Consider the following 14,211-nt stretch of genomic DNA (forward strand, 5'->3'; position numbering starts at 1 on the left):
GCAATTAGTAGACCATAGGCAATGGCTTTGCCTAACTCACCACATGGAAAAGTCACCCTCCCCAACCAGGTGAGGGACACAGCCAGTGCATGGCAGTCTCTGGAGGGAGCTGTGGTCAAGCTCTCAGGCCTCTCTGGCCAGCCATACTTTCACATATTTACCTTCCTGGGTCACTGTCTGAGGCCTCTACAGCAGTGTTCCTTGCTCTGCCCAGGCCTCCTGGGGAGGAGCAGGGGAGGGGGAGGGAACCTTGAGGATACTTTGCTCAGGAGGACTCTGTATCTGGTACTTTTCCACTGCTAGCTCTCTCCCCTCTCCCACCCTCCACCCCAGGGCCCATAAAACTGCCCCAGCTTTCCTTGAGGGCTCCCTCCCCAGTGAGAGCCCCTTCATGTGTGACAACTCACCTGCCCCTGGACCCTTTAGCTGTATCATGGAGAAAATGGAATAGAGGAGTCTGCAGCTCCTCATGTTTTCGACTCCTGCCCACACTGTGGCAGCAAAGTGATTAAAGGCTTAACTTTTTCAGTTTTGTTCTATTGCTTTAACTGTTTACTCCACGCACCTGGCAGTTCCCCTTACCCTCTCCCTGCTCAACTGAGCTCCTGATAACCATCAGGAAGCTATGGAGGAAGCCATGCCCAAGGCCTAGGCTGGACCCCACTAGAGAAAATGAGAAATAACACTCCAGAAAAATCTCAGCTCATTACCGTAGAAGATAATGTCCAGAGAAAGAGACCAAAGCTCCAGGAGGAAGTGATGGATACAAAATACCTTCTTACCTATTGTGTTCAGGTACTGAGGCCGGGTTCTTCTGTGTTATTACAGTCCCTGTTACCCATGTCAACTTGCCACTGGAGAGGTCTGGGGAAATTAGGGTTACATGTGACACCCTGGAATTGATTTCCCTTAAAATTACAGTGACAGTTAACACTGAGTAGCTTTATGTTGAAAAACTCCCTCCAGCACAGTCGATGTAAATGTTTAAAGAGTTTATATAACTAGATTTCCAGAAAGCCTTTCAATCCAACCTTTCAACAGCTGTCATATATACAAGTTACCTGGAAAGATTGTTTAAAGGACTAAGACATTAATCTCTGGCCTTGAAAGCTTGTTCCTGGCTTGAGGAACAAGATTCATTCATGTGGGCTGTATAAAATAATGTTCTGATTAGGGAAGTTGTGGTTGGCAGGACTAAAGTCAACATAAATGAAGGACAGGAGAGAAGAGACTGAAAATCCATGCCAGCCAAGGGGAAGAAAGGAGGCTAAGCAGAACCTTGGGACAACACCAATCACCAGGAGCTGGAGTCCTTCTTTTCTTCTTTCTGGACAACATGGCCACTGAGGCCCATGTTTCTCTGCACTGAGTCAACTTTCCTGTTTCTTTTTCTTTATTATTATTTTTTAAAGCTTGCTTTTCTGTTTATGATCCCTGTATGTGAGACCTAATATGACCACCATCATACCCAGATCTTTGGGGCCTTCCAGCACCTACAAACCATGAGCCATAAATTCTGTGTAGTTTAATACTTGGAACCAGGCCATGAATGTCAGGCCTACCAACGGGGCTCCTGAGGACCAGGTGTCTCTCTGTGTTCCAACCAGCTGTGCCTGGGGTCCATCAGTGTGGGTAGGGAAGCAACACCAGCTGGGCTGTCAGCCAGGACAGTGCATGCTGAAGTCGAGGAAAACTGAGGAAATAAGGGCAGAGGGTTGGTGGAACCCGAGTGGGGAGAGAGTGAGTTTTATTATGAGACTCTGAAGTGGAACTATTAGTCCCATTTTTACACCACCTCTTTGTTCTGATGAGGGATTCAGTCCCCAAAAGCAGAAATATGAAGACCACCAAACTCTTCCCAACCAGAGAAGAAAGAGCAGGATCACTGAATCATGTTTCTAAGACCATATTTTCTAGTAAGTCACCTTCCCCCTTTAGACCACATCCTCTCATCTAGAAATAATTCCTAGGGTCCCTTCCAGCTGTATCATTCTGTGACTGTGACTTTTTCCTTAAATAAAGGGACTGGGAAATAAAGACATGAGGACAGGCCTTCTCATCATGGAAGGAGAGCATCATGACTTTTGCTGTGGCAGTTTCTCAGCACCGATCACCTCACGTTTTTAGAAAACAATGTGACATGGGAAGAACAAAGATCTTAATTTTGATAAAGATTATAATTAAAAAACAAAAACAAAACAACCCCAGGAGACCCCTGTTCCCTGCTGTAGTCTACTCTGGTGGCATGGAAAGAAGGCTGCTGCTAAACTTTTTACTGTGACTCCTGAAATCATGACCATGTCACTAGCCAGAAAAATCCGAGGGCAGCTCCAGTGTCTGACGCCTGAGAAAATCGCTGCTAACAAGGCAGCATGTGGGTCTGGAGGTTAATGGGAGAACTGGGGACTGGAAGGATGGGATTGCAGCACACTGATAATCAGGAGGGCTTATGGAAGGGCAGTGATTACTTTGGACCTCTGCACCTTCACTCTCACTCAATTTCTCCATTTGAAGTAACCCAGCACCCCAGCCACTTACCTAGAGGCAGGTCCCTGCCTTGGAGCTACTGCAACCACTTGACATCTGTCAGGACCTGGCTGCCATTCATGGACTCCCTCACATGGAGTAAATTGGCTTGACCTTCAGGAGGAAAGGGACATATATCACCTTCCTAAGTCAGCTTACTAGAAGATGGCCTCTGCTGTGAAGGATAACCTCATGGCACAGCTCTTCAAGGAAGCAGAGAAAGGCCATGAGAAAGACTAGGAGTAAAAAATTGAGGTCAGAGCAAAGGCACACGACATCAAGTTTAATTCCCATGGACTTCCCAGGATGCTCTTGCAAGGCCCACTTCCTGGAGTCTGATCTCTCTCCTTTTAGCCTTTCTTGTATATCTCATGCAGGGCCTTTTGTGTCATTAGATTGGATTTGTCAAAGAGGACAACCCCACTTGACAGTTGGAGACATTTAGGAGGTAGGATATAAAGGGGTAGGTTTCCTTTCAAGCAAGCGACCAGGACAGCATCCTTGCTAGCCCTTTGTGGACTGAGGATAAAGAAGAGGGATATCAAGGCCTTTGAGCATTATACAACCCTACTTGATAATAATCATTGTCCTTCAGAGAGAATGGTGGGACCCAGCTCTGGTCAGGAGCCTCAGTCTTGTTTTTAAGTCTGCGGGGTGCTTGTTCCCATTGATCTTGACAGTGTTTAGCTTATAGACAAGTAGAAAGCAATTCTCTGATGAGAAAGGAGATTGTCCCTGGTGCCTGGTGCCTGGGCCTCAAGGCAAGTGACAGTTGTCAGTTTATACCTCGGCAGAGGCCTTGCTGGTTCCCTCAGTGTGGCTGCAAGGCTTTGGAGTGAGAAGGCTTCAAGGGATCCCTGCAGAAGAGGCTCCTCCCCTTCTGGTCCAATGAATGGTTGCCTACTGTCAAGAATGGGGTTAAAGGGCCATGGGAGCAAGAAGAGGACTTTTCCGTCCCTATGCCTCCACAAATCTTCCCAGCTCACCTCTTCATGTCTGACTGCTCTAGCCCCGTGGATCTGTCCCTTCTTGAAACTCCTAGTGGAATTATTGTCTCCATACTTACTGGAGAGGATATGGCTTAGAGTCAACCAGTGTACTGAGGGGTTGGGCTGTGGCTAGTTCCCAGATGAGGAACTCATGCTCAGTAAGGCAAAGTGACTCACCTAAGGCTGACCAGCCCATAAGTGGCAGAGGCAGGACCAGAACCTAGGTTCCCCAAACTGCAGTTCCTCTTTGCCACATGATATACACTGCCATGGATTATCAGTGTCTTTTCATGTGCCTCATCTCCTATTGGCCCTAGTTGAAAGACTTACTGAGTGAACCTCCCAATCGAAGTGAGGAGGTGGAGGGGTTGCCAGAAGCCTTGAGCCTCCCAGTGGTTTCCAAGGAAGTCTAAGGCATGGCAGCCATACTCTGTGAGGTCCCCAGAAGCCTCAGGTAAAGGTCACTTCCCTCCTCACATGTGCCTTTGAGGGAGCACTATCTCAGTGTGGTTCCCATGAGTTAGTCTCTTGATGCCAGGCTCGTCATCTTGGAAACCTGATTCATGGCCCTCCCCACATCTCCATGGGATGGGAAGTTTCCACCCCAGAATCTAGATTATCTCCTTTCCTGGGTTTTGTGAGTTCTTTCTCCTCACTAAAGAAGAAAAAGCTGCCCAGCTTTCCTTTCTAGAAGAAAAATAATTTACTAGTTTAACCCAGAGGTATGCAATAATAGTTAACCTTCACTGACTACCTGGAATGTGCCAAGTACTGTTTAAGAACACTGTCTATATTACCTCACTTGATCCGCCAACAACCTTATGAGGAGGGCATCATTACCAGCTTGTTTTACAGACAGTGAAACAGGCTCAAGTTGTGAGCTTGTTCAAGGTCACACAGCTGTGTGGTAGACAGCAGAGCTGGAAGACAAATTCAGGCTGCCTGGTTCCAGAGTCTACACAGCTAGCCACGACTCCTTTCTATTTTGTCACAGTTCACAACACACTGCAATAACAGTACATCTCTGTGTGGCAAAGCCCAAAGTTGCAGGTTACTCCATCCCAAAAAACTGTTGGGCTATTGTAGGCCCTAAAAAGCCACCCCAAGGCTTCTGAATACCTCTGAGTCTGGATCAGGTGAAGAGATTGTCCTTAACCTGGTGAGATGACAGGAGCCATCTGAGCACCTGCGTATGTTGTTGTATGTCAGTGCTTTCGTGCCTGGTGCTTTGCATGATTGTCTTGTTCACTCTTCTCTACAACCTAAGCATTGCTATTGTATCTTCCTCTTCCTGAGTGATATGCTGAACCTCAGCATAAACTTGGTGACTCTGAAGACAGGATGAAAGATTCTGTAAGTTCAGGACCATCTGTCCCTCCTCAATTCATTCATTTGCCCTACCTGCTTTCTTGTCTGGGTTACCTGGCAGGGAGGGGCAGTGAAGTTCAGCATTGGCTGATTCATGCTATGACTGTGACCTTGGGCAGCATCATGAGCCAAGTTGAGAGAATTGATTCATGAGGATGAGCAAAATCCCAGAGTAATTCTCCTTTGGCTGTAGTTCATTGCAAGTGGGCAGAAGGGAAATCAGTGGTGCAGGGAAGTAGTATAAGGTCATGGTCAAGTGTAAGGATTCTGGAACCAGGACTTCTTGGTTTCTAAATCCTAGATTGGCTACTTATTAGTTGTATCACCTTGGGGAAATTATTTAATATCTCTGTGCTTTGTTTTCTGGTTTATAAAATAGGAATGAGTATAGTATCGACTTCATAGGATTGATGTGAGGATAGAATGAGGTAGTATTTATAAAACTCTTAAATACAGCATTTAGAATTACCATGTAATGTTTGTTAGATGAGGTTGGACAGCAGACCACATCTTCACTTAAAAACTTTAAGCTCATATCTTTTGGTGTTTTGGGGGGGTGCTATTGACAGGGCCAGGGAGGATACCCCAGCTTGTGCTTGTGCTCATGCTGTGATGTCATTAAGAAGAGTTTAGAAATGACAAGCTTTCCTTAATTAATTCCTGACTGAGGTCATATCTAAGCACCCAGGAGACTAAAAGTGCTTTTGAGTGTTCACACCCCACAGTGACTGACATGGGGGGCGTAGAGCGGATACATGACCACACGTGGAAGGACTATCCAGCATTCTTTGTACTCTCGCAGCTTCTGGGCTAATATGGACCCATGCTAAGGTTTACCTAGCTACCTGCAGGTCTAACTGGCCTCCTTACCTCATCTTCTGCAGCTTCCAATTCATGTAGGGCACAGCTTCCCTGCTATATCCCAGGGCACGTGATCTGCTGCTGTTCTCATCAGAAGATACTCAGGTAACATTTCTAAAACCCTTTCCCTTGATCCCCCTTCTAGTAGCTGTGCTCTAGCTTCCATGTCCCCATGGATATCTCCCACTATCCTACATTCTACCCTCTCCTTATCTCCATACGTTCAAATTCTGCCCTACTTTCAGGATTCACTCAAATGCTTCATGAGCTTTCCAGTTAGAAGCAGGTTCCCATCCTCTGAGTTCTTAGCCATTTGTGCCTTCCATGCTCATCACATCCTCTTCTGTCTTATGATTATTTATCAGGATAAATTACCTTCATTTCTGCAGGAGTGTAAACTCTTAAAGCAGGATGTTGAATCTATCTTTGCATCTATTGCAGAACCCAGAAGTGATCCTCACATCACTAGGCCCTGAGCTCTGAATAGATAAGCCCTCTTGACTCTGAATGAAGTTTACATGAGGAATCCTTATCCTTGATTTATTAAAATACTTGCTAGCCCCAGGACCCACATTCATTCATGAAGTAAGGGATGAGACTGGGACTCCAAAGCCCTGATTTTGCTTGGCCTGACCTATGTGTTAGGTGGCCTGCAAATTTCAGAGTTGGGGCTCTAGTAGGGAGACAAGTGAAAATGGTAATGTCCAAGTACAAGACCTAAAGGAAATTCTCTTTCCTAGCCAGTACTCAAATTAACTTACCAAGAAACTCATGATAATGTGAACTGTCCTCTGTTACCATATTGGGAAATGTGACTAAACTAAAAGTATTTACCAGTCACAATAGGCTCTGAGTTTGGAATTCACAGATAAGTAGAAAAAGAGGAAACTTAGTTACTGAGTATGAGTTACAGTCTTATATAAATATATCATATGCTTACAAAAGAACTTTGTGAGATAAGTATTATTATCCCTGTTTTACAGATGAGGGTACTTAAAAAGAAAAAGTAACCTGTCCAAGATCACATAGCTAGAAGTGGTGAAACCTATATTTAAACAACCATATTCTGCTCTGTTCACAAAGCACTGCAGGCTCTTTGTGAATTCTCATTGCTGTCTGACCCATGTGAGATGATTATACAAATCCAAGGCCTCATATTTAATGCCTCAGATACTCCAATACTCTAAGTGGCCTTTCACTGAGCACCTCCACTGCATTAGTCAGGCTCATTAATGCTAATTTCTATAACAAAACACCCTCAGAATCTCAATGGCATAATATGATGAAGGCATATTTATCCCTTAGAACATAGTTGAACACAGTTGAACAAATCTACTCCAAGCAATGGCTCAGGGATCCAAGCTTCTTCCAATTTCAGATGTTACATCTTTAAACAGAGTTTCCACTGTTACTACAGAAGAGAATGAAGTTGGACATGGGGGGAAGGTGTTATGGCCAGACTTGGAAGTATCATACATTATCCCATTTGTCATAACTGAGTAACACAGCCTTTACCTAACTGTAAATAAGAAGGGAAAATGTGGTCTTCCTGTGTATCCAGATATAGGATTGGTAAGCATTCATCAGTCTCTCACATACACATTGTATCAATCAGGATCCCACAAGAAACAGAAGGCACAGTCTAGCTGAGTTTTTTTTTAATATTATGTTTTAGTTGTATTTGAACACAACACCTTTATTTTATTTATTTATATGTGGTGCTAGGCGAGCACTTTACTGCTGAGTCACAACCCCAGCCCTGAGATTTTTAATTTAATGAAGGCATAAATGGGATTAAGGTTGGAACCTATAAAGGATGTTGAGGTGTCTAGGGACTAACAAGAACAGGACAAGCCTGTACCACCCCGAGTCCTGTGACAAGGAGAGGAAACCATATTTTCAGAGCTCAATAAGAGCTAGAGCCATGGAATAAGTGCCTCTGGATAAGTCCTATTACTGTACAGGGATACATCCTCTGCCAGAACTGCAGCATGTAAGCAGGAGGGGAGTGGAAAAAGAAACTCCCGGACCTCTCTCTTTCCACCTTGGATAAGCCAACTGGAAGCCAGAGGGCAAGACAGCCTGGGTGATACAGTCCATAAGTTAGCCTCCAAGGGCACAGAGGAGGCAGACAAAAGACATTAGGAATAGGGACTCAAAGAATAAACAGTACACTAACCATTCCATCTGAGCACCTCCCCTCCCTGGAAGCATCAATCTCCCTTGGATCTTTCCTTGTGTGCTCCCTCCCACAAAAATCTGCATATCCAGATTCACTTACTCGCCCTTGCTGGGCACCCCATGCCACATGTCCCTCATCCTCTCTACCCCTGAAGAACATTCATTATGTAATGGACAGAAAGCAGAATTATCATGAATCCTCAATCTTTCCCATTATGACTTTATATTCTCTCCAATCAGTATTACAGATCTCATATTTCCTTCTGGAAGTCTGGGACTCTCTATGAAGAAAGAGAAGAGGACCAGGGCATAGAGATCTTGACACTCCAGACCCTGAATAACTCAGCCTTTCACTTCTTCCCACTGTCACCCCCTCTACCATCCACTCTGCCTTTCTCTACCTTCAGCAACCACTCCCCAGGACCTGCGTCAGACTTGACTCTGTGCTGATTGTGATTAACTGTGCAGATACATTCACAGGAACTTGTTGCTCTTGCAGGGATCAGAGAAGCAGCTGCAGTAATTACAGTGAATTTCTGGAATGGAGACTAATGGTGCAGGTTCAGATATAAAATGCTTTTGATCCTTTTCATCATTAAAAGGCCATTAAAGGTACAATACATATATTACCAGGCATCAAATCTACATTGGTATAAAAAGAAATTAGGCTGATAATTGTTCCCATGGCCATTATCTCCAGTGAATAATGGCACATAGCACACCTTGTGGTTCCACAGAGGGCTTTCATTGCCCCTGATCAGTTCAGCTTAGGCAGCATTGATTAAGCACATTCTATGTGCCATCTCAATCAGCTGTCTATTTCTGTGACTACTCTGATTTAAACTGTGACTTTCAATTACTTGCCCTCCAGTTTATAGAATGAGCCTGCAAAGTAAAAAGAAAGAAAGAAAAGAAAATATTACAGGCCCTGAAAGACCACAAAAGTTTGTGGCAATAGCAATAAAAGGGTCTGCGTAAGGTAGAGACTCTAGCAAGAAAGGCAAAATTTCAATGTATACATCAAAATACAGATTGCAAACTATCCAATAGAATGCATGTAACAGGTAATCAATTTGATTCTGTTTTATTAAGAAATTAACCATGACAAAAAGGAGTGTCTACTTACAGGTTTCATGTAAGGATAGGGCTCTACTTATTGGCTTAGGTCCTAACTACCCACTAACTATCCCCAAAATGATTCTCTGTCCAGAAAACTTGCAGTTAGCTCCTCTCTGCTCATCTAAGTCTCGAATCCACATTCCTACTCATCCACCAGGACAAGGCACACCACCTCACCTATGTCACCATCACACCCCTGACCTGGTTCCTCATTGTCATTGTCACTACACGCCATTTATCACCTAGCTGTGAGGTTAGGTGACAATACCGTAGTCTTTATGTATCCAGGTTATCCAAGAGATAAAAAGGATGTTGGAAATATAAAGGAGAAAGAGCTCTGTGATTCATGGGGCATAGACTTCTCCAGACAAAAGATTAGGGGTGGCAGAAGAGACTCAACACAGCTACACAGAGAGACTCATAGAAAAGCAGATCATCAAACTCATGGCTCCTGGCTTATCAGCTCTTAAGGCCTAGACAAGAGTATCTTCAGAACCAAGCCAGCCTTGGTTACTGCCAAGAAAAAAAAAGAATAAATAAAGGAAAGAAAAGAAGAAATAAAGAAGAGAAATGAAAGAAAGAAATAGGTAAAAAGACTATAACCAGTACAGATATGATCCCAGTTCTGCTGAAGGCCCTCAGTCTTAGAAGCTAAAGACTAGATGTGACTGTAGCCTATGGGGAAGGTGATGATTCTAAGTCCAGGAGACCAAGGACAGGCAGGCCATCCTTGTTTCTACAGCCACTTTTACTCTCACTTCACTTAAATGTCCACCAATAGTAGATTGGCTAAGTAAATATTGCTATGCTATAAATTAAAATATTTTATCGGGATATTCTTGTGTTAGTTTCAGATCACTATAATAAATACCTGAAAGAATCAACTTATAGGGGCTGAGGACATGGTTCAGTTGGTAGAGTGCTTGCCTAGCATGCACAAGTCCTTCGGTTCAATCCCCAGTACCACCACCAAAAGAAAGAATCAACTTATGAAACAAAACAAAAGTTTGTTTTGGCTCACAGTTTCAGAAGTTACTGTTTATGATAGGTTGAACTTGATACTCTTAGACCTATGGAAGGCAGCATATCATGGTAGGAGAGTATGGTGAAATAAAGCTGTTTACTTCATGATCAGGGAGTGAAAGAGAGGAAAAGGATAGGACTGGGGTCCCACTATCTCTTTTGAAAACACACTCCCATTGATCAAAGGACTTCCTACTAGGCTCATCTCTTACAGATTCCACACACATCCCCAGTAGCACCACAGGTTAGGGATGACCTACATAGTAGTCTTTATTACATGGGTCTTTGGAAGACACTTAAAATCCAAATTATAAAATACTGATATGGAAAGATCACCAAAAAAGAATATTTAAAAAAAAACACAAAGCGGCATAAAAGGTAGTATAATATACTACCACATGTGTTAAAAAGGAATGAAAGGATGCATAGCATTATAGAGTCACACATTTTCTCTAACAGATATGTAAGAAACTGATCGTGTTAGTTGTTTATGGAAAACAAAAGTGGAGGTCTGAGGTATGAGGAAGAATTTTCACTTTCATATTTTAAAAATGTTGAATGTGATTATTGTTTTACTCAAAATATAAAATGAAATGAGATCATTTTTATGTGGATGTGGAAGGAAACTATCATTTATTGAAAGTGTATCAGTTATTTTTCTCAATAATCCAACCAGGTACTTTTTAAAATAATTTTTTAAAACTTAAAAAGTAACACACAGTGCAGAAAATCTGAGAAACTCACATATATGCATACAAAACAAAACAAAAGTCTTACTTGTAATCCTAATTACCTACAGAGATAACTACACCTTTGGTATAAAGTCTTTCAGTTGAAATTCTCTATTATAATACTGTCATGAACATTATTTTATATGTATTTTTATTTATAGCTTTATTTTATAATCCCCACTTTTTTTCAGAAGTAAATAAGTGCTTATGTTCACATGGCTCATAAATGGTACAGCTGAGACTAACACTCAGTATGTTTGCCTCCAGGACTGGAGTTCTTTCTTCCACCCCACACTGGATGTGTCCAACTAAACAGTGGGCTTTCATGATTTGGTTGGGTGGAACATTATCAGTATTGCACTGTTCCAACAGGAGGATGCTGGACTGAAGATGACAGCTTCCTAGAGGTGGGGAAAGTAGAGCTCGCTGCTCCCAGAGTGTGCAAGTCTCCCTCTTCAGAAATAACCTGGGGCAGCCACATGGTCTGTGTTATCATCAGTTCAGCAGAAGCATCCCCACACCTGTCCCCAGATCTCCTCTGTCTGGCAGGAGAGAAGTTTTCAACCACGTTTCTGAGGCTCTGTCTTCCTCTACAATTCTGGGTATATCCTGCCAATGAGAAGTGCTTATGTGAGATTTAAGGCAGAAGTTGTTTTTTCTCTGGTGGCATTGGGGGGCAGATGGATTGGCAGAAAGCAGACTGAGGTCTGCACTGATTTCTGGGTAAGCTTCTGCAAGTCACCAGTGTTGGCAGAACTAGAAGTGGGGCCTGAAAGCGGCCTCTTTGAAATCCCAGAGTGTTTTAATTTTGGAACCTCTAACAGTGACTTTCCCGACTTCACTCCCCAGCTTGACCAACATTGGTCCCCCACTAAAAACAAACAAACAAACAACAACAAAAACTTATAAAGCCAGTGTGCCTCTATGAGGTACAGCATTGGGTCATTTCTTAGGTAATAATGAGATTGTTTAAACAACATTAAAACAGCAGCTACCATGTGTCAGTGCATCATCCTTAAAGAAAAGGGGGACAGTGAAACACCATGTCCCTCAATGCCCCTTTTGTTTCCAAAAATCTAGCCAGGTTAAGGGAACAGTGAGAGCAAGCCTAGGTCAGAATGTTCAGATACATATTGTCTTGAAGGACACAGGCTTTCTCTTATGCATGCTGGGAACCTGGGCAAGTTAGTGTTTTTTGTAAACAATTACTTTCTTGCATGTACACCAGGATAGTTTCTCCTTGAATGCTGATCATACAAGCTACTTATAAGCAGGCTAACACTGATGGTGTCACTGCTTCTGCAACCTAACATATAAAACCCCTTTTTGAGTTGGGATGGGTGTGGAACTGATGGAATGATGAATGACATGTATCCACTGTGGATACATGTCATTCATCTAGCTGGCCAACACTGGTCAAAATACCATGAGGGAAGGAAAGTGCTGCTTGGTGAAGCACCTTGAAGGACGGGGAGCCTGTCAGCCCACTGACACTGAATTCTTCTGGGAATAGTAACTGATCTGTAAGTTTATGCGGATAAATCATATGACTTGCATGCTGTCTCTAGGCACTTTCTTTGGCCTTTCAGCAACCTATCCCACTGCCCTGGCACAACTGGGCTATGAACATGACAGTCAAGTATCTGGACAGTGCCAGGGATCAAAGATATGCAAAAGTCAGCCAGAACAATCAGCAAGACAAGTCACTGGTAAGCTCCAATTGACCTCTGTCTCATCTATAAGTATGTGGAAAATAAGCTTCATCTGTCCAGGTTCCTCCTCTCTTTGGAAGTCTCTATACCTCTGTGAATTTACTGTACTTTCCATGATGCTTCCAGAATAAGTTGTACACATCACATATACCTCCAGTATAGCCCTTAAATATAAAAATGAATTATAACAATCTGATCTATCCTTATAAGACTGGGATCCCCTTGAAATAAAGTGTGATGTATTTATCTATCTACTTAATCTAGGTGCTAATATATAGGTCCACATAATAAAAGTTTGAAGAGTTAATCAATGAAATAAATTACTGCTTTCCACAGTTGTTTTTAGCAGCTAAATTCAAGACTGTATATTCTTTCATCTTGAAATGGGAATTCTGAGCCCTGTTATATCCTGAAGGATAAACAGTGTTAAGCACATTAATTCCCTTAACATTTAGCCAATGAATCCTTGCTATGGTCACGAAGGGCCACATACTTCTCTTTTGTAGAATATAAAATGTTGCTGATGCAATTATTTCATAATTATGCATGCTATTGTAAATAATTCTGTAGCAAAAATGGAAGTGCAGATATTTGAGTTACAGATTGCATTTACTTTGGATGTATACCAGAAGCTGGGTTGCTGAGTCACACAGCAGTTCTACTTTTAATTTTTGAGCAATCTTCAGTTTCTATAATTGCTGTACCAATTTACAATCCCACCAACAATATAAAAGTGTTCCCTTTTCTCTACATCCTCCTCAACACTTGCTGTTGTTTGATTATTTAATGACATCCACCATAACAGGTGTCTCATTATGCTTTGCTTTATATTTCCCTGATTATTAGTGGTGTTGAGCCCCTTTTCATACCTCTCTTGGTCATTTATATGTCTTCTTTGGAAAAATGTTCTTTGCTCATTTTAAAATTGGGTTATTCTTTTTTTTTTTTTTGCTGTTATGTAAGTTTTTTTATAGTATATTTGGATATTAACCCTCTGTCAGACCCATGGTTTGCAAGTATCCTTCCCCCCATTTGATAGGTTACCATTTCATGTTGTTGATATTTCCTTTGCTGTGCAGAAACTCGTTGCAGCATTATTCAGGATAGCCATGATATGGAATCCTGCCACTGTGACAATAAAGATTAACCTAGAGGACATTTTGCTAAATGAAATAAGCCAGACAAAGAAAGACAAATACTGTATGATCTCACTTATATGTGGAATAAATAAGTCAAACTAGAAACATAGAGTAGGTGGATGTTGGCACTGAGGGGTAAGAAAATGGGATTTTGATGGAAGAATCGTAAGACGGATGAGCTTGGGTGATGTGATATACAGCATGGTGACCATAGTTAATAATAGTGTACTGTACACTTGAAATTTTTTAAGAGGAGATCTTGAATGCTCTTGCCACACACACATAAAAAGGGAGGTAAATGGAAAGAAAAAAAAAAGCCTATGTTAAGTAATGGATCTCTTAATTAGCTTGATCACCATAATCATTTTATAACATATATGTATATCAAAGCATCACATTGTATACCTTAAATGTTTATGAATTTATCTGTTAATTATACCTCAAGAAAGCCAGAAAAAATAGATTTAAGTAATCATGTATGCAGCCAGGTATGGTGGCACATGCCTGTAATCTCAGTGACTCAGGAGGCTGAAGCAGAAGGATTGCAAGTTTGAGGAAATCT

This window comes from Marmota monax, unplaced genomic scaffold (assembly GCF_021218885.2).
Source record: "Marmota monax isolate L192 unplaced genomic scaffold, Marmota_monax_Labrador192_F-V1.1 WCK01_AAM20220418_F8-fsc00001, whole genome shotgun sequence".
NCBI lineage: Eukaryota > Metazoa > Chordata > Mammalia > Rodentia > Sciuridae > Marmota > Marmota monax.